Here is a 21,295-nt window from a genome sequence, read left to right on the forward strand (position 1 = left end):
TTGAGATGATGGATGCATCACTAACCACTCCGACCCTCAGGAGTCTCACCTGTAAATGGGGTTCACCATACGAATAGTTGCTATTATAATGCGTTATCTACAACATACTATTTGTGGCTAGAGAAACAAAATGTCATTTAAGGGGACAGAGCACCAGAGTCTTATTTGGGCCCCTACAGGAAGGGTTCAGAAACTGGACTTTGTTGGGTCTCTCAGGGACTGTGCCCGCCAATCCAGCTCCAGAAAAACTATAGGGGAGATTCCTGGAGCGATGGTCTTCATGAAGCCCAGAAATGCTGACACCTCCATTGCATGTATTTTATTGCTCATGGGTGTCTGCCCATCAGGATGCCACTGCAGAAAACAGGAACGATTCTGGCCAATTTCAGCATATTAGAACTTAATAGATGTAATTTAATATATTTAATAATATTTTTAAAATATTTAATAATTTAATAATATTTAGTAATTTAATATGCATTTTTACAGAATCTTTGGAAGGTCATGGCAGTATGTCACCATGGGCTGCCATTCTTTGCCCTGCAATGATACATTAAAAGGTCTCCAAACATTCTTCTCCGTTAACTTCTTTATTTAACTCTCTGCTGCCCAAAGTGTTCATCATTTTGCATTAGGTTCTGAAGCACAGAGCTAATTTTTGTCTTCAATTTCAGAAATGTACCCCTATATTCTATGTACCTACTTTTTTTAAATGATTTTATTTATTTATTCATGAAAGACACGGTGGGGCGGGGGGGAGAGAGAGAGAGGGAGAGGGAGAGGGTGAAGCAGGCTCCATGCCGGGAGCCTGACGTGGGACTCGATCCAGGGTCTCCAGGATCATACCCGGGCCGAAGGCAAGCGTTAAACCACTGAGCCACCTGGGCCACCCTACATACCTACTTCTTAAGCTACTTTTATTTTTATTCAATTTTTATTTTTAAGTGTCCTGCTTTACTGGTGTTTTAACTTTTCAAATTGTCTCAAAGTTATTTTGTGGGAGAAGAAGACCGTGAGATATAAATGACAAATACTTCAATATTTCTTTGACTATTTTTATATCGGTACTCTGCTACACGGAGTTATTTATTTGATAAAGAAGCTATAATGATTTCTAGGGGTGCCAGTAGACTATATCTTAATGAATTCATATACTCATCCATCTACAAAAATGTGTACAAACCAGCTACTTTGTGCCGGCACCATACTAGGTGTGACGGGTGAAAAGATAAATACATTTTTTTGTGTCCTGTGGGGGCTTTATACTGTCTTGATTGATGTAGCCCCTGGACCAGCATCAGCATCAACCTGGAAGCTTGTTAAAAATGCAAATTCTTGGGCCCCATCCAAGTCTTCTTAAATCTGAAATTCTAGGGGTGGAGAGGAGGACAGCAGTAAGCCCTGCAGATGGTTCTAATGCATGCTAAACTTTGAGACCTATTCGTCTGGAGGAAAATAGGAAAACACAATTCCTTGTGATAAATGCTAAGCTAGAGTTGTGCTCCAGGTGCTATGGGAACCCAGTGGCAATCACCAGGAGAGAGCAAGTGGTGCATCACAGGAGAGGTGATTCATTAACTGAACCACTTCAGGTTGATTGGGACTTTGCCAGAGAGATAACATAGGGAAAGATGTTGCAGGCAGAGGAAGGAAAAGAACATGTGCAAATATGTTGGCTTGGGTAACTACAAGTCCCTCGTGGTAGAGAGGTTTTAAAACCAGAATTCTCAAAACAGAACTGGGTTGATTTAGATTGAGTCCTCAGCTGAAGGGGAAAATGTGGAGTCAATATCTTAAATCTGTCTCACCAATTTGGTCTGAATGTTTCTCTGTTTGTGTCTCTGGATGGTGCCTTTTGTGATGGTTAATATCACTCTCTAATAACTTATATATCTAAGATTAGTGGTGCCAATGGCCTCTATGTTATCTTTTATTTTAGGACACATTGTGGTTACATTTCAGGACTAGGCTACTGTTACATAGGGAGACACAGGTCCTTTATCTTCCCCATGTTTGCTCTGTAGTTTTGTTCATTTCCCTTTGATATATGGAGGTTAAGTACTGATGACCTTGAGCATGTCCCTATCCTAATTTATTTTATCTCTATTATTAGTCTATTAGCTATAACTCTTTGTTTTGTCTTATCTTAGTGGTTGCTCTAGGTTTACAGTGTACATTTTTATTTTTGAAAGATTTTATTTACTTATTTGAGAGAGAGGGAGCACTCATGGGAGGGGAGGGCAGATGGGGAGGGAGAGGGAGAGAGAATCTCAAGCAGCCTCCACACTGCGCATGGAGCACACCATGGGGCTTGATCTTATGACCTTGAGATCATGACCTGAGACGAAACCAAGAGACGGACGCTTAACTAAGATACTCAGGTGCCCCTGTGATGTACATCTTTAACTTATCACAGTCTACCTTCAAATGATGTTATGCTACTTTGCATATGTTTTAAGAACCTTCCAACAGTATGCTTCCACTTCCCTCTCCAGGCCTTTGTGCTATTATTGCCATACATTCTAATGTATAACATTCTACATGTTATAAAGTCCTCAATACATTGTTACTACTCTTGTTTGGAGCAATTATCTTTTAAAGAGATTTGAAAAATGAGGGGGAATTATATGTTCCCATTTACCTATATAGTTAGGTATAGTTAGGTATTTCCACTGCTCTTCATTCTTTTGTATACTATCAATGGTATCACTTTCTTTCTGCCTAAGAAATTCCTTTCAACATTTCTTGTAATGCTGATGATGTTTGCTGATGATAAATTCTCTCAACTTCTCATTATCTGAAGAAGTCTTTAGTTTCCTTTTTTTTTTTTTTTTTTTTTTTTTTTTTTTGAAGACGTTTTGGTTGACTATAGAATTTTATGCTGGCATTTTTTCCTTTCAGTGTTTCAATGATGTCACTCTGTGGTCTTCTGATTTGCATAATTTCTGATGGGAAATTTGCGATTTTCAGTCCCTTTAAGTAATATGTTTTCTTTGGCTGCTTTTAAGACTTTCTATCATTTATTTGAAGCAATTTGATTATGATACACCTTGATGTCATTTTATTCATGCTTCTTTTGCCTGGGGTTTGTTGAGATTATTTTATCTGTGGGTTTATAATTTTCATCAAATTTCATTGTTTTCTTTTCAAATATTTTTTCTTTCTCACTCTGCTTTTTTTCCCATAGAACTCCAATTACCATACTGTCTTGTTGACGACAGCTTTGTATTAAAGCTTGAAATCCAGAAGTGTGATGCCTTCAGTTTTGTTTTTCTTTTTCAGAATTGCTTTGGCTATTGGGGGTCTTTTGTGGTTCCCTACAAATTTTAGGATCGTTTGTTCTAGCTCTGTGCAAAATGCTAATGGCATTTTGATAGGGATTGAATTAAATGTTCAGCCATCAAAAGGAATGAAATCTTGCCATTTGCAACAACATGGATGGAGCTAGAGAGTATTCATGTTACGTGAAATACATCAGAGAAAGACAAATACCTTATGATCTCACTCCTGTGGGATTTAAGAAAGAAAACAGATGAGCATAGGGAAAGGGGAAAAAGAGAAAAAGGAGAGATGGAAACAAACCAGGAGTGACTCTTAATGACAGAGAACAAACTGAGGGTTGATGGAGGAATGTGGGTGGGGGGTGGGCTAGATGGGTGATAGATATTAAGGAGGGTACTTGTGATGAGCATTGGATGTTGTGTGTAAGTGATGAATCACTGAATTCTCCTCCAGAAATCAATATTGTACTACATGTTAACTTAAAAAAAAGGAACTCCAATTACACGTGTTCAATTGCTTGATATTATCTCACAGCTCGCTGACGCTTTATTCAATTTTTTATAATCTTTTTACTTGCTTTCATTTTAAATATTTCTATCACTATGTCTTCAAATTCTTTGATCTTTCTTTTTGCAATGTTTAATCATCTGTTACTCTCATCTAGTATACTTTTCACTTAATATATAGCATTCTTCAGCTCCAAAAATTCTATTTGGGGCTTTTCTATATCTTCAAGTCATTCATCATAGTTATGTTTTCTTTTATGTTCTTGAAGATTAGTATATTTATAATAGTTGTATTAGCATCTTTGTGTGCTAATTCTAATATCTGTGTCTTTTGAAAACCTATATATATATTATTACTTTTTGCTTATAGTCATAGGTCACATTTTCCTGCTTCTTTGCATTCCTGATTTTTTTATTGTATGCTAAACAGTACAAATTTTATGGATGACAATGTTTACCTTTGTATATTGTTGGAGTTTGTTCTGGGGAGCAATTATTCCAAGACTGGCTTTCATATTTTGTTAGGGCCTGCCCAGGGTCTAGGGTTAATTTGGTCTCACCACTAAGGCGATATCTGAAATCTGCTCTCAATACCCACTGTATTATAAGGTCTTTCCAGCCTGGCTGATGGGAATACAGATTATTTCTAGCCTTGTGTGATCTCTATTGAATTTTTTGCTCACTCCTTTCTTTTTCTTTTAAGATTTCATTTATTTATTTGAGAGGGAGAGTGAGAGAGCACAGTGTGGGGAGGGGCAGAGGGAGAGAGAGAAGCAGACTCCTCATGAGCAGGGAGCCCAACGTGGGGTTTGACCCCAGGATCTTGAGATCATGACCCAAGTGGAAGGCAGACACTTAATTGACTGGGCCACCCAGGTCTTCTGATACCTGGGCCACCCAGGTCACCCTGCCCACTCCTTTCTGTTGATTCTTATCCTGGCCTCAGGTAGTATCTTTGTGTACATGCTCAGATCAGCCTCATCCACACACTCCATAGGATCTCTCTGCAGATATTTGGAGCTCTCTGTAAATCTCCCTCCTCTCTGGTATTTTGCCCTGGAAATTCTAGCCAATTTGGCCTCTTTAAACTTTGACCTCTGTCAAGCTCAACTCAGCCAAACTGTCAGGCTCTGTTTGGACTCTGCCTCTCTGAACATCAGCCTGGAAACCCTATAGGCAATTAACTGAGGCCATTGTAGGTCTCATTTATTGCCCTTCTCTCAGAGGTTACTGCCCTGTGCTGCCTGTCCAATGAAGAGAAACTGTCATGTCATTTATTTTGCTAGTTTTTAAGGCTGGGGAGATTCTGTGACTTCATCATAGGCAGCTTGGAAGACACAGAAGTTTCTCTGTCCTAACCCAGATGGGGCTTTTAAGGATTGAGTTTCATAGTGTGACAAGGAGAGAAAAACTGGACAGCTACATGAGACTCTAGAGTACAAACACTGAAGTTTAATGTCCTCATTCTCTTGTCAGGGGTCCTAACTGTTTGCTATTGGGTATGGGCTGCCATGGTGATAGAAGGGAGCTGAGCAATGAGAAGAATGTGGGTGATTTGAGCTGTGCATTGGGTCTGATGTGTGTTGAATTTGTAAGGATTTAGTACTATGAGCTGTGCTGGAGACGTCCTATCGTTTTCTCAGATGTGTCAGGAAGTTCATACGGTGTCCTGCGAGCCTGCTGGATAATTGGGTGTCTGTCTCTAAGAGGTTTTTATTATGATCCTGGAATGCTTATCATTTCCAGTGTGCATGCAGGGCGGGGTGCATGAGAGGGAATTTCGGAGAGGACAGTAGAAAAGGAGGTGAGGCTTGGTCATGAAAGGCCTAAATATCAAGCCAGAGAATTCTGACTTCTATCACACAGATATTGGGGAGCCACCAAAGGAGGAAAAGCATTGAGAGATACATGAGCTGGTGTTCATTAGAGAAATTTGTTTTCGGGAGTGCCTGGGTGGCTCAGTTGGTTGAGTGTCTGACTCTTGATTTCAGCTCAGGTCATGATCTCAGGGTTGTGAGATCGAGCCCCTTGTCAGGCTCCATGTTGGCTTGATCCCTCTGCCTCTGCCTCTCTCTCTTTCTTTCTCAGTTTCTTAAAAAAAAGAGAGAGAGAAAGAGAAACTTGTTTTCAGAATCTATTGGTACAGTAGATCCAGCAAAAATAGGTATCAAATTAGTATGCAGTTCTACAAAATCAAATACTCTGGTGTTATTGATCTGAATGAACTTCAAGGAAACTATTTTGAATGTATGTGATAAATGGGCTTGAAGTTTGAGCACTGAAGGGAAGAAAAGGAGAAAAAGGCTAAAGAGATGTAAAAAAAAATGTGTATCCTCAACCAAAACCAGAGTGTGTGGCTGTGGATTCACAAATCAGTAAGTAGAATTAAAGTGAGCAGAAAATTAGCCAAAAAGCACTTTTTGGCTGATAGGGTAGTAATACCCCCAGAGCTAGATTAAAAGGGGATTTGCCTGCCAGCCAGCCTCAATGAGGCTGCACTAATTGTAATGAGAGAGAGAAAATTTGACTTTGCAGACCCACTCTTAAGTACATACTGGATATGAACAAAAGGAGTGTTTTCATAAGTCACTTCTGAAGGGCACAAGACCTCCAAAAACTACGTCCAGACATCCTCAGATGTTTAAGAGACTTCTCTGCAGGAGGAGACCTGTTACCCGCAGTTTCCATTCTGCTCAGCAGTATCTGCTACTGGTTCTTAGCAGGCCTCCCTAGAGGCCTTCAGGAACATGGGGGATTGTCCCACCCAAGGAAGGGGATGCTGACTCCTGCCACCAGTGATTTCTGCCCATCCCTCATGCAGTGTTCAATCTCTCTACCAAGTAAATGTTGAATATGCATATAAAGAATATCGGCTGGAAGGTATAATCAATTATCCTGTCCTAGCCTTGCCCAGAGCACACTCATGTCTTGGTCTTGCCCTAATTATCCCAGAAAGGGCGACTGAGGGAGGAATAATAGTCCCTCATAGCTTGCTGTTGTGGGGTTTCTACTCTTACATGGAGCCAGGGGAGAAAGAATGTTTCTTCAACCTCTGGATATAGACTCCTGCAGCAGGTGGGCTTTCCTGAGGCTGGGGTAAAAGTCAAGATCACAAAATTATACAAAGAGCATACCCTGACTTCTCCCCATTCTCCATGCCACTTTTCTCTTCTTCTAGGGGAGTGCCTATAGTGGCTGCTGCTGAGGCCTCTGATGCCATGCATGTGCCAAAAAGCCAACAAGAGCCCCTGCAAAGTCACCTGGAAAACTACATCCCATCACAGCCAAAGCTGCCAAGTCTTGCTCCTGCTGATGCCCAGTCTGCCAGGTCAGCACCAGGCTGCCCATTGAGCCTCTACTGTGAGCACAAACCCTCTGCTATTGCCAGTGCTACTGTATGGAATGTTCTGGAGTCCTCAGTGCATTAAATCAGACTGGGATCTTTACCAGTCCAGAGAGACTTGTTCTTCCTGTTTTCACCAATTCACACTGATCTGGGGGAAGGCTCCTCTTCCTGGTCTGGCCCACATCCCCTTCCCAGGCTCAGAATGGAACAAGTTCACGGGGCCAAATAGGATGGCAGAATGGATTAGGGGCCCTGCCTTGCCCCCAGCAGCCTGATAGCAACATCATCCTTGCTCATGGAACTCGTTCCCTTGGGTTTGCTCTGTCCCAGTGGATCCCTTGTTCTGTCACATAAATAGGCACCTGGCAGCCTGCGCTATAAATGGCCACACAAGTCCAGACTTGCCTGATACTCCCAATAAACACCGGCTGCTGTCAGGCCCCGCCACTGCAGCCTTGGAGGGAGGGCACGGAAAGGCCTTCTCCTAGGACCTAAATTGTTCTGAGTTAGAAAAAGAGACTTTTAGGGAGAGGCAATACCTTCTAGGTCCCAGAGAACTTTTCCATGCACATCATGGTGGGAATCCATTCATTTACCTTGTGTCAACATAACCAACACAGAGCTTTCAGGCACCCATGGGCAAGATCATATGCAGGACACTGAGCGAAGGACTTAGGGGTAATGAATGGAAACTACTTTAAGCTATGGAAGCTTCTGTTCAGGGGCAGAAGAAACAACTATAATTTGTACTAAATTCTGTCCATGAAATAACATGTAATCATTTGTGCATTATTTGATGCACCAGATAGGAAAAGCTACTACTGAAACCCACCAGGCCTGAGCTCAAATACTCAAGTACTTGACTCAAATACTTCTGCAAGAGCTCTCCATCTGTGGTCCAAGCTGTAGCTGTGCCTAAAAGGCCCTATCTCTCACAGCTCTGACCAAGAGAGTGAGAGGACTCATTGATGCTGGCTAAGCCATAGTCTTTTTTTATTTTTTATTTTTTTTGAGCCATAGTCTTTAGAAAATTTATGTCATATTCAAACTTGCTCCAGACTTGAGGCAGTTGGGTGACCTGTGTCTGCCTCAGTTAAGAATAGAAGAGCACCTACCTCATATGTTGTGGACATTAGGGAGATTTTATAGGTGACACACTTAGCATTATAAATGCTGTTTCTGGTTCTGTCTCTCTGATACTCTAAGGTTCTGTCTCTCTGTCATCTCTAAGGTTAGAGAAAGAGTTGTAATCTAGTCTGGACTCCTGATTTTGTGTCTCTAGGTGCTCTAATGCCAAGTTGCATGCTTCTGGGTTCTGCATCCTAATTACTAGACCTTAGTAGTTGTTTATATGCTTGCTTACCATAAAATTTGGAAATACTGTGTCTTTCCTAAAGACTTTCTTTTTTGTTTGTTTTTTTAAAGATTTATTTATTTATTTATTTATTTATTTATTTGAGAGAGAGAGAGAGCATTGGAGGGGAGGGGCAGAGGGAGAAGGAGAGAGAGTCTGAAGCAGACTCTACACTGAGTGCAGGGCTTGATCTCACGACCCTGAGTTCACAACTCTGAGATCACAATCCTGAGCTGAGACCAAGAGTTAGATGCTTAACCTACTGTGCCACTCAGGCATCCCTTTCCTAGTTGATTTTTAAGGAATATTTTGGTTCCAGGCCTGGATGCAAGCTTCCAAAGGCTGGAGATGACCTAGCTTTTGTGCCTGGGTCTCTCTCATGCAAGTACCCTATGTCTGCACCTGTGCTCCTCTGGCCATGACCAGAAGTTTCTCCTCTGAGGGCTGCTATGGCTGCTGCTGTCCTTCTAGATTGGTGCTTTCTGCTTATGGTGACAGAGGGTTCGAGGGGAAGGTAGGGCCTAGGAAGGGGATGAAACTCATTCTTCCTCTGCTTAGACCTGGAACTGAAAACAAGGTTCCCACTGTCCAGAATCTATACATCACAATCTTTTCTGCGCAAGAACCGTGGACATCTGTCTACTAGGTCTTAGTGTTCAATCATGTCAAGCCCAAGCCCTTGGCCTACCAAGGCCATGTAGGTTACATTTCCAGTTCTCACAGATGCATGGAAAAGGGGGCAGGGATCCCAGGGACAAATGCTGCCTAGGATGTCTTCCTTCTTTGACGACATTCACTCACCTTTCTCTATCATGAGGTGATGAAGCCACAAGATGGAAATTGTCTGGAACCCTGAGTCACTCCATGGAAAAGGGCTATCTTGGGGAGTCATTGGACCCCTAGCAGACTTTGAGTGAGTGAGAAGTAAATTCTTACATGTTAAGTAAAAGTATTAAGCAGCCCAGCTATTCTGATCAACTCAAATAGTGATAGTACTGTTCTAAGGGCTTTATATACATTAAGTCATTCAAACATCACAATAACTCTGTGAAGTAGGTACTGTTAACATCCTCATTTTACAGATGAGGAAACTAGATCCAGATAGGATAAATAAAGGGCAAAGTGTCATTTGAATATAGCAGCTCACACGAGTCTTATAGGAGAAAACCCACAGCATAGTCCTCTAGTAAAAGAGGACCTGTCCCTTTTAGAAAGTAATAGCATTTTTCTCACCATCACCACCATCACCTGGTAAGGGTGAGATCCCTTACCATCAAGCCATATCTTTACCCATAGATGAGGCCCCTGTTGGTGAGAGGAGAGGTAGCTATATACATATATATATATATATATGTGTGTGTGTGTGTGTGTGTGTGTGTATACATATGTATATATATATGGCATATTCTTACTACCTTTTCTCCATTATCTTCTGTCTTAGAATGCAGGCACCAAGCCTGTATCTGCTCATTCTGCCTAGAACATGTTACACAGCTGTCTTGATACAGTAAGGAAACTAACCTAGAGCATTGACTTGTCACAGTGACAGGAACTGGAAGCCCTCAGCAGTGTGGTGACAAGGGTAAGTCTCTGACACAGGTTTTCTTCCTTGGAATTCATTGATCCTAGGACAACTGCTTCTCAGTTGCAACATTATTTTCCCTGAGAACCAGCCTCCACCCTACTTCCAACACACACCCACTCCCAGGCCAATAGAAGGGGCAAAGGAGATTAAGCAGCCTGGGGCAGGCATCCTGCTGTCAGAAGAAAGGCCATTCTGGCCTCCCCCCAGGAAAGGGTGCTTCCCTCCCCTCCCCTCCACCAAGGCCCTGGATCTCCCCCTTGCCCATCTCCCTTGGCCAAACCCTATGGCTCTAAGAGGGGAAGGGAGGAAAGAGGAAATCCTTCTGTGATAGGAGCCATTTTCATTAGCCACGCCTCTATTCTGATAATGTCTTTTTTTTTCCTATTTATCTTGAATAATTGACCTTAACTATTTTATTCATAGGAACTGAATAATGACACTTAAAAAGCTTCAGACCATATCATTACCAGAGCTGCCAACAACTGCAGTATATCCTTCAGGCCCAAATTATCATTAGAAGAGATAAATCAGGAAGTACTTATTCCTAACCAGAAAGAGAGAGAGAGAGAGAGATAATTGCCTTTGTCACCAGTGTTTGTTTGAAATCTTATTTTAATTCTTCTGCTGGGATTAAGGAGGTCCGTAATTAGTGTCAGCCACCCTTCACATCTCTTTGAATATCCACCAACCTTTCTTAGAGCAAGGGGCTGGGTAGTGGGGTCATGTGTGGGCTTGCAGCAGGAGTTGTTCAGATTCCAGAGGTGACGCAGGCTAGCTGGGTCCAAGGACCCAGAGCGGGGTCCCACAGGATCAGCCAAGAGGGTCCTAGCTTCATACAAAATGGAAATCAAACACAAGCCAAGAAGTGAGAGTAGAGTTTATTGAAGATATAGAGACAGAGCAGATACTGAGAGCATCTGGGAGGCTCAGAAAGGAAAGGAGAGAGAGTCTGGTCTTTGCTTGGGTCTGGGGGTTTTACTAAGGATTGTGGTCTGGTGCATGTGTCTTCTCAGGCATGTGGGAGCAAAGAGGAATATTTAGGTGTCCTCCACAGTTATTAATGCCCTAGAGCCAGAGGTCATGGTAAATCTGTGGTTTTGAAAAACATTCTTGTTGACCCTGACTGTCCTCTCCTTAGATCTTATCTATTGTACTGGAAGACGCCAAAGAAATCAACTCCTTGATCTTTACAAGGAGGACATACATGATCTGTTCTGTAGGGTGTGTAAAGGTAGGGGCATAGGTCCTAGTGAGAATAGAAGCAGGAAAAGGAGCAAAAAAAAAAAAAAAACCAGTCCTTTATGGATTCCCTTGTTTTCTTGTCCCAGAGGGATGGAGATACGGAAAGAGAAGCCTCCTCAAGAAGCAATGCAGCAAATATTCACAACCTAACATCTAATCATTTGTCAAACATGATTATCAGTATCACACCTTCCCCTTCCTCACTATATTAATAAAAGAAAGTCAGTGAGAGATACTCATTAGTGAGCTAGGGAACACCACCAGTTGTGTGTTAAGAGCTAAGACAGCCTGGCCATCTGCTCTCAGGGTGTGTGTGTGTGGTGGCATTTGGGGGGGCAGGTGGGGGGCAGGTGTTCAATAAGACCATTAAAAAATACATAGAGAAAAGATTCAGTAAAGAGGTGATGCTCCAAACCTTAAGGAGCCACTGCTGTTAATGTTGGTAGAGTCTTGAGACACTTGTTCTAGATGAATGACAGAATTTCTCTTGGGGAGAGAACTGCTCTTTAGTTTGAGGGAAAAAAATACTTAGTAAGATTTTTGACTGCTCAAAGACCACAAATATAGGTCAAGTCTGAGGGGGAGAAGTTCAAACAATGAGGGAGATAAAACTTCCTGTGTAAAGAATGAGCTGGTTGTGATTAGTCTTCCTCTTGCTGCACTGTTCTGTGCCCATGGAGGCTGACCTCCAGGAGGGCACCACACAGGTTCCCTGGCCCCAGGGCTTTCAGTTGATTTCAGTCAATGGGAGGCACCTGCAAGAGAAAAGAGGAGAAAAGAGGAGATATGTACCTGTCACATCCCACACCACTCCCTCTCCCAATCCCTACTTACCCAAGGGTCCAGTGTTGGCTGCATTTTTCTGCTGCCCCAGCTCCACATGGAGCTCCCTTTTCTGTGGCTCCAACCCTCACCAGGTTCTCACAAGATTGGTCAAGTCCAGGAGTGATAACATCTTCCCACCATGGCTCATCCCTGGGGACCTCACCATCTCTTGTTACTTCCCTCTGCTGGTGTCAATAGACCCTTCACTAAACTGTCTTGGGTCAAACCCTCTTATTCTCCATCTGCTTCCTGCTAGCAGCCCCCGCTGCAATCAGCAGGTATGATACTGTGATTTATAATAAGAAATATATGTTTAGTCTTTCTCCCAGTCTCCGCTTCTGGCATAGAGCTCCTAAAACCCTCAGAATTTCTTAAATGATGAGAGTGACAAGGATGTCTTTGTTATGCTAATTAAGTTACTTTGGGACAGCCCTTAATGATGGGGAGTGGTTGCCAGGAAAATCAACCCTCTGTTTAAAGAGCTGGAAATTTCAGTTCCACCCCTGACCTCTGGGGGAGGGAAAGGTGCTGGAGTTTGAATCAATGGCCAATGATTTCATCAATCATGTCTATGTAATGAAGCCTCCATAAAACCCTGAAAGGATAGGGTTTGGAGGGCTTTGGGGTTGGTGAACATATGGAGATTTGGGAAGTTGTTTACTCAGGAAGGGCATGGAAGCTCCAAGCCCCTTCCCACATACCTTGCCCTATAGATCTCTACAGCAGTCTGTTGATTGGTATCCTTTAATATCCTTTGTAATAAACCAATAATCTAGTGGGTAAATTTGTTTCCTGAGTCCTATGAGCCAAAGAGGACGTGGTGGGAATCTCTGATTTATGGGCATCAAACTGGCATCTGAAGTGGATGACAGGCTTGTGGGACTGAGCCATAAACCTGTGGGCTCTGATGTTGTCTCCAGATAGATAGTGTCTGAATTGAGTTGACTTCTAGAACACCCAGCTGGTGCCAGAGAATTGCTTGAGGAGGGGCGGGGGACCCATACACATTGGAATTGGGTGTAGAATCCTAAGCAGGGATATTCAATTGTCCCCTAACATTGAAGTGGGTGGGTCTCTGATCCTTTCAGAGGACAGGGAGGAAAGTCATCTAAAGTAAAGGAGCAAAACTGTCAGATTAAGCAGCACAAGACACTACCCTTGCGGGTGGAATAGCCAGTGCCAAATAAGCAGGATGGCTGACTTTTAAGATGTGTCCTGGTTGGGGTTATTTTCTTCTTGTTTCATTTGATTGTTCAACTCATTTATTTATTATAATTCTCCATTATCTCCAAACCTGTAACAAAAATTTGTCACGTCAACTAACCATATGTTAATGGTACTTTGTTAAATGCAGGAGTACAAGCTACTTTCATACTTTAGGGCAAAATGAAGGAAAAAATGGAGCAAACCAGCTCTGCAGGGGGATCAAAGGTAAGATGACAGCTGAGATGTAAATGCCTCATGCCCAGGAAAGCTGCAGAGCATGGGGACAAGCATTGAGCTCTCTGTAGTTGGGGGCGGAGGGGGCAGCAAGTTATTTTGCTTGGCTATGAAAGGGAAAGGTAAACCCAGAACATTCACATTCAAAGCTTAAAGAAAAATCTCTCTGAAGATATAATCACAGGGACGTGAGAATATAGGTAACCTTTGTCAGAACACTATGAAATCAATGTCTGAAAATTTTGTTCCAATTTAAAAATTAAACTTTTTAGAATTTTAAAAGAAATTCTATCACACATCCTGGATACGGGAAAATAAAAACTAACAAAAATACAGTAGGCATGAAAGGCACAGTATAAAACTCAAGACCAGCTCAGAACACACTTTCTCCCTTGAAGCAGGACATTGGCAAGAGCAGATAGAGTCCATTGTGGGAATGGCATGGCCTTGTCGGCCTTACTAAGACCAGGGTTTAGTGTGACTTCTGTCATAAGCTTCCACTTATAATAGTTTCTAAGCATGTGTACATTTTTAAAGAAATGAAGTTATCTATAGCCAGGGGCAAATGTTTGGGATGTCCACAAACGTGTTTTAAAAGTATGAAAATTATGCAACAACAATCTTATGCAAGGACCCATTTCAATCCCTCTGATTTATGTTCAAACATGACAGGTGCTGCCTAATGAAGGACGTGCATCTAAGAGCCATTTGGCCGTTTAATTGTTCTTCTGCAGTGTGACATGATTTCGTGAGCCTTCGCTTGGGAACATTTAATTATCAGGAATAGTAAAACAGTGCTAGGACAGTATTGGTGTTTTTGCCTCCCGCTCCCCATCCCCACCCTTCCCTGTGTGCATATGCACACGTGCACATGTACACACACACACACACACACACACACACAGAATGAGCGATTATCCTCCCGCATAAAACCTTTAGGAGCAGCGGAGAGTGACAGAGCTTCCGCAAGTCACCAGAGCTCAGCCTGAGCTACAAAGAGTTTCAGTGCCATAAGGCCTTTCCTGCTCTAGTCTCCACTTACCTGCCTAGCCTTATAACCACCCACTTGCCCACTAAGCGCATCCTGGTCTCCAACTGATTCTCCAACTGATTTTACTTATTCAAAAATAGTGACCAAGTGCCAAGTGCCCCTTCTGGACGCCCAGGGCACCTCATATTGCTCATAGCACTTAACACACATGCTTAAATTATCTGTCCCTATCTCTACCTGGACTGCGTGCGCCTAAAGTGTGCTTGGCATATAATAGGCATTCAGTGAATCTAAAGCTAGTGAAGAAATGAAGAACTCAATGAACACTCACAACCTAACTTCACAATTTGACCAAGAAGTCATTCTGCATTCTTGTATTCATACTCAAGTTACTAATCCTGAATAACATTCTGTTCTCAAATTGGTAGGGCTAGTTTTGGGGCTCAGAAACATCCATATCATGAATCTTTGCTTGGATACCCATTAGAATCTGCTTTATATTTATATTATATTTCTATAATGTGTAAAGCCTCTCTTTGAATATTGTTACACTAAAATATGCTGAAATTAAACCAACAGACACAGTGGAAAAGGTACGGGAATAACTCTGTAGTTTGAATTTTGCAACAAACTAGCCATGACTGTGGTCAAGAAACTACCCATCCTTGCATTTCATGCTCTCATTTGATCCAAAAGGACTTAAACTAAGTGATGTCCTTCATCCAAGAATAATAGCAGAACACCTACCCTGTGGTCCGTCTTGGGTTACCATACTGGAGTTCACATGAGGAGGTAGGGTGGAGAGACATACGTAGAAGACTATAGCTGTGCTTCATTTTATTAAGTGGGGTGACAGGGACACAGACAGATGGGGATGCCTAAAGGTTGGTCTCAACTCAAAGGACAAGGCAGCGTTAGCCGGGGTTGGAGAGGGTGGTGTAAAGCACCCCAGGTCAGTGAACTCTCTGGGAGAAAATAAGAGCATTGCAAACAATAGTAGAATGAATGAAAAGATGCAAGATATGTTCCAGAAAGGTCTATCCCAGGAACACTCACACTGCCTGGAGTTCCCTCAATTTACTACAACTCTGGGATAGGTAGACGCTAGGAGGGACTAGTAAGGGGACCTGGTTTAGGTCCGGGGCTGTCATCGGGAAGGGTGTCTGAGGAATGGCATTTTTGCTAACATCTGAGGGTAGGCAGGAGTTTGGCATCAAGAAAGGCACCCAGTGATGGAGCTGAGGCACTGACGGCCGGCCCCACGACCCCTTATCCTGGCTTCCTGTGATAGGAACTTCCTTCCTTTATTTGAGCTTCACATTTTCAAATCCTTCTGTGGTTCTCTGCAGTATATATGAGCATGTCTCACCCTAGAGAGCACAGGTGGGGTTTCCATATCTTGACAACCTGGTGGCTGGCCCTGTCCTTGCACATGGAGGCCTGTGCTCAGTACCTGTCCCCTGGGGAATGATGAGGCTCATTACCTGCAGCCCCGACACAGTAATGCACCTGAAATTCAGGACAATTTCAGAAGAAGCAAAGGCTCATTTCTGGTAGTACAAACTGCATTCTTTTATTTAGATTTTCACAAGTCAGTTTTTCTTAGAGGCAATAGGGCCAAAACAACATTCTCTAGACTGGAAGAGCAAGTTTTGAATTTGTTTCCCTGGAAGCTCTACTTGTTACAGTGAAAACCTCCAACGTTCCTCAGAGATAAAATGGGTAGAATTGCTAGAGGAAATCCTAGGGATAAGCCAGTCCTCTGGACCCCAGGAGGCAGTGTGTTTGCTCCCTAGGGTGCCTACCTCTTGTTTGTGTGATTGTGAACAATGCACATCCTGATTTTCAAAAGTTTTTACAAATGACACAAAATACAGAATTTTTTGTGAAAAAACCAAATGCATACTGTCACTATCCCTTGACATTAAAAGGGCGAGGACATTGTTAGAAACACTGTATCCCGTGTCCTGAAAAGCAGAAGGATGCTAGTGCAAGACCAGGGTCCCAAGCAAGGCTTTCTCCAGGAGCTACTTTCCTCCACCTGTTCACATGCCCATGATGTCCACAGAATTCATGAGGAGAAGCATCCTTCTGGAAGGTGAGTACCCAACAGACTATGTGAAGAACAGAAATTTCTTTCCTTTTACAATTATGAAAATGATCTTATCTACCCTCCAAGCAAATTATTTGAATTGTTAAGTATTACCCTCCTGTGATGAGCCAATGATGCTGTAGACTCCTAGCAGATCTAGTAATACTAGAGTACTAGTAGTACTACCACCACGAAATCTGCTACTACTACTAAGTTGTCCTGAAACATTCGATGTGGATGGAGTATGTTTTTAAAAAATATACAAATTTTTATATAAGTTATCTCCAGAAATAGATTTAAATTAAACAGCATCTGCATAAATTACTCTTCTTGGAAAAATCTGGTTATGACTAGTAAGAAATGCTATCATAATATGCGATTACATTAATCAAAATTGATATGACATTTTATAGCTAAGTGGTTTCTGTGTTTTCATCATTTATTTTGTTGTTTTTATTATGATTAATAGGAATAAGCATTTACATAGTCATCAAGGTATATAGCAAAATTTTGGGGCACCTCGGTGGTGCACTAGGTTGGGTGGTCACCTCTTGGTTTCAGCTCAGTCATGATTTCAGGGTCATGAAATCAAGTCCCATGTTGGGCTCCCACACTCAGCACAGAATCTGCTGGAGATTCTCTCTCCCTGTCCCTTTGCCCCTCCCATTCCTGCTCTCTCTCTCTCAAATAAATAAGTAAATCTTCTTCTAAAAAAAGGTATATGGCAAAATTCTAAAAATTGTTATAAAGGAGGTTTCTAATGAAATAATAAACTGAACCACTTGTATATACATGTAGGGCTAACTACTTGTATATACAGGCTAGTCCTAGACCTTTGGCCCTAAGGAAAAAGCCAGGCTCTATCATTCTCTGTATTTCAAGGAGCTTATTCTCAGGGTCAGTGATCCTGTTCATCTGGTAGTCAACAAAAATCTATTAACTCTCTCCTGTGTGCCAGGCATTATTTCAGGTAGTGGGAAATTGGTAGTAATTAAAATACGGTCCCTGCCTTCACTCAGCTTTAGGTGGAATGGGGCATAGAAATAAGTAAATGTGGTGTATTAAAAACTGTTTTAGGGGAACCCACAGGTGCTGGGAACTTTGCTCAGACTTAGAGTGTCCAAGAAGGCTTCTGGAAGGAAGTACAGTCTAAGCTGAGAACCCAAGGATGAGCTGGGCTTATCCAGGCAGGAAAAGCAAGAGACTGGGTGTCCCAGAAGGAAGGAACAGCATGAGCAAAGGCCTGGAAAGAGGGCTCATTTAGGGAACCAGAAGTTAACAGAAGGACCCTAACTACTGCCTATGCCCATCCAAATATTTGTAAATTCGGACCTCTTGCTCTGGATCTCTGGGTAACAAACTCGTTTAATAAACCCTACTAAAACTCTTAAAGAATCCATCCAAAAAATAGTGACAGATATTTCTGAACAGAATGGATTGAACTGAGTTGAGGAAAGCCTTCAGGTTAAATCAATATATTTTTACTCTGGTAGCTTCCAAAGCTTCTCTGTGTTTCCATCCAGAAGTGGTTGCTGCAATCAGTGACTTCCATCAGGACAGGAGCTGAGCTGGGGGGCAGCAAAGGCAGCAGGAAGTAGCTGAGCAGCCAGGCAGTGCAGGGGAATCAAGAGTCGATAGCCTGGGGATGTACAAACCCACCCATGCTGCCTGCCAGAAAAATAGACAATCAAATTCAGGGCATGGAGCCTTCCTAACCTTGTTATCACAAACCCTTTCAAGCCATTACATTCAATTACATGAAAGAGGCCGGGAGGTTAATATGAGCCCATGGATTGCCGAACAGTTAATGAAATCACAATAAAAGAATTCAATGACCACAATCAATTATTAATGTAAAGTCTGATTTAATAATGGAGAATAATGTCACTGTGTTCATATCTTTCTAAGTGATGAATTGCTCTTTCCATTCAACAAACATTTATTGAGTACCTACTACTTGCTGCATGTGAGATGTTGAACACCAGGAATATAAAGATAAATAAGACATACTCTTCGACCTCAGTGGATAAGACAGAAACACTACAAACAGTGCGGAGAGAAAAGAATCCCGTTTAGCCATGTTTTCTGTTCCCTTCCTTGCTGAGAGCCTATTTCTTTTGTGTTCCCTTTCATTGGTCATTTGCCTAGAAATCTTCCCTCATTGCCATAGAATTTTATGGAATGACAGGTCCTTAGAGATCATAGAGCGTTTTTTGTTTTCAGACGATAGGATCCAAAGGTTTCTTGGCAAAGCCAAATGGGCCATCTGTTGATAAATGCCTGATGGTTCTATGTTCATTCATTCATTCATTCATTCATTCATTTAACAAAGTATAGAAGACCTACTTACTCCAGCCACAGCACAAGGCATTGAAGATGTGGCAGTGAGCAAAAAAATAGAGGCCTGAAAGTTCACGGAGGTTCCTGCCTATGTGGCATTTAGAGTCTGTAGGGAAGAATATTAATGGAACCATATCATCAATGTATATTTATGGCTGTGACACATGCATGAAGCAGAGGTACATCTCACAGGAGTGTGGTAAATACAGGATCTGACCCAGTCCAGGAGGTTCAGAGAAGGTTGCCTAGGGAAGTGGGGCTGGACCAGAGGCCTGAAGGAGGAATGTGCATTAGATGGGTGGGGAAGACATTCATAGAGAGGGATGGTGTGTGCAAATGGCTCAAGATGGGAGGGACTGTGGTGTCTTCAAGAGAGGAGAGTGACGGATGGAGCTCCGAAAATGGGGTGGGCTGTGAAGCAAAATGAAGCAGGTATACAGGATCCTGTAAGCCCCATTATGCATTTGGGTCTTCATGTCCAGAGCCATGGGAAGCCATGGGAAAGGATAATAGATTGGAGCACAGGGCTGGTGAGATGATCACATTTGACCTTGAAAAGTTCCCTCTGGTCACTTAAAGGAGTATGTACTGGAGGCCACTGCATGAGTGTCAGGCTTGGCAAGGGAGCTATGAGAAGTGATTCAGGCAAGACACGATGCTGTGTGAACCTAGGAGTGGGTGGCAGAGAAGGCCATGTAGCTGGTATGAATTGTCCTGTGACTCCCAAGGGGCAGGAAATGCTCCATTTCTTTTTTAAAAAACAAACTATATTTGGCTCCAAGTGACCACTCACCATTGAGAGTGAGTGATAACATGGAGTCAGATTTTCTTTGATTGTCATGAGTCCCCATGTGATGTCATGGTACCCGTCTCCATCCCTGGGGTCACTCTAGTGCTCACACACACAAAAATTGGGTGAGGGCGTCAGAATTTTTTCATGGCTTGCAGTCTCTTTCCATCTAGAGAAGGCTTAGCTGTGTCTATCACTTGATTCTAAAATGAATTTGGATCTGCATGACCCAAAATGCCAGCCATCTGTCCTTGTCTAAAAGGCAAAACCATAATAAGAGGCACTGACAGTTGGAAACATTTGTTTGAACCTATTTGACCACACACACACACACACACACACACACACACATACACAGATAGCTTATAGATTATAGCTCTTTTGGATTCCAGCTTTTCAGTTGCTATAAAAGTTTACAATTGCTGCCAGAGGAAGGCATTCTCTATGCGTTTAAAATATATCCAAAGAACCTACCTGCGAATCTGCATGCAGTCTCTTTTCTATAGCAGAGCTGGTGCTCCGCAGTTCATTGTGGCCTATGCTTTTTGTCTTATCATACACAGACCATCTGGGATTGGACAACTCTGCTGATGGGCTCAGCTCCCTCCACCCCAGCTTGGCCTGCAGAAGAACCTTCGCCATGGCTCTCAGGATGAAGGTGCCAAGTCTGGGTTCCCAGGCATCTCTGAAGCCTCCATCCTCCCTGGAAGCACGGCGCAGGGCTCTGCCTCCCCTGGACTGTCTAAACCTGTCTCCTCTTCTAAACACCTTCATCTTGTTCCCTCGCAGCCCCTATTCTTCTTGGCTATGCAATCCTCATTCCCCTAGATGTTGCAAATAAAGAGTTGTGCCATTTGGGGATGGAGATGATTTGAGGGGGCACCTATCTCCACTTTGCTGGAATCAGAAAAAAAGTGGTCAACTTCCCCTAGAGCAGGGGAGCCCACAATTCTGAAACCCACAAGCCCAAAGGAAGAGGAGAGAATACCTTTTTCTATTACTGGTGAATGGAAATTGCATTCCCACTGCAGCAAAAAAAAAAAAAAAAAAAAAAAGACAAGGTGCTAATTAATTTCTTAGTGAGTCATGCTGTGTCTGGTATTCCCTGGCTCCATCCATAGCCCATCTCCCTTCCCTTGAGGAGGATACCCTGAAGGTCGGGCAGTTCCCATAGTCACAGCATGCACAGCCCAGGTTGGAAAGACTCAGGCGCCTGCTGTGCCCACAGCTCTCTTCTGAATGGCTCCTTACCCAGAGGGAAGGTTTGTACCACCTGATCACTGCTCAGGTGAGTCAGACCAATTGGGCCAAGGCTGTGTACCCGAGGGCCACTGCATGTGACCTTGTGGGTGTGCCTTGGTCAGGACATTTGGCCAATAGGGCAATGGGCACTGAAACCCAGGCCACACTCAGCGCAAAAAGTCATATACTGGCTGTGGGTGCAAGAACCTATGGAAAGAGCCCCCTTTTTTGAATTCATCCAGTCAGAGACAGTCCTTTCT

At 42.8% G+C, this 21,295-nt stretch overlaps 2 long non-coding RNA genes across 4 annotated transcripts in view; one reads left to right on the forward strand and one right to left on the reverse strand.

Annotated features, from left to right (window-relative positions):
- Positions 1-9,440, reverse strand: part of LOC140616422 (uncharacterized) — a 31,711-nt gene extending 22,271 nt beyond the window's left edge. For both annotated transcript variants that reach the window (XR_012016913.1, XR_012016914.1), the window contains exon 1: positions 9,290-9,440. This is a non-coding gene — a long non-coding RNA (uncharacterized lncRNA). The remainder of the gene's footprint in view (positions 1-9,289) is intronic.
- On the forward strand, positions 8,776-20,637 carry LOC140616423 (uncharacterized). 2 transcript variants are annotated; one of them, XR_012016916.1, is made up of 5 exons: positions 8,776-9,002; positions 9,930-10,070; positions 13,495-13,571; positions 16,503-16,669; positions 20,357-20,637. It is a non-coding gene; the product is annotated as an uncharacterized lncRNA (long non-coding RNA). The 2 variants fall into 2 exon arrangements; XR_012016915.1 differs by lacking the exon at positions 13,495-13,571.
- The last annotated feature ends 658 nt before the right edge of the window (positions 20,638-21,295 follow it).

Source organism: Canis lupus, chromosome 24, assembly GCF_048164855.1.
Source record: "Canis lupus baileyi chromosome 24, mCanLup2.hap1, whole genome shotgun sequence".
Classification (NCBI taxonomy): Eukaryota; Metazoa; Chordata; class Mammalia; order Carnivora; family Canidae; genus Canis; species Canis lupus.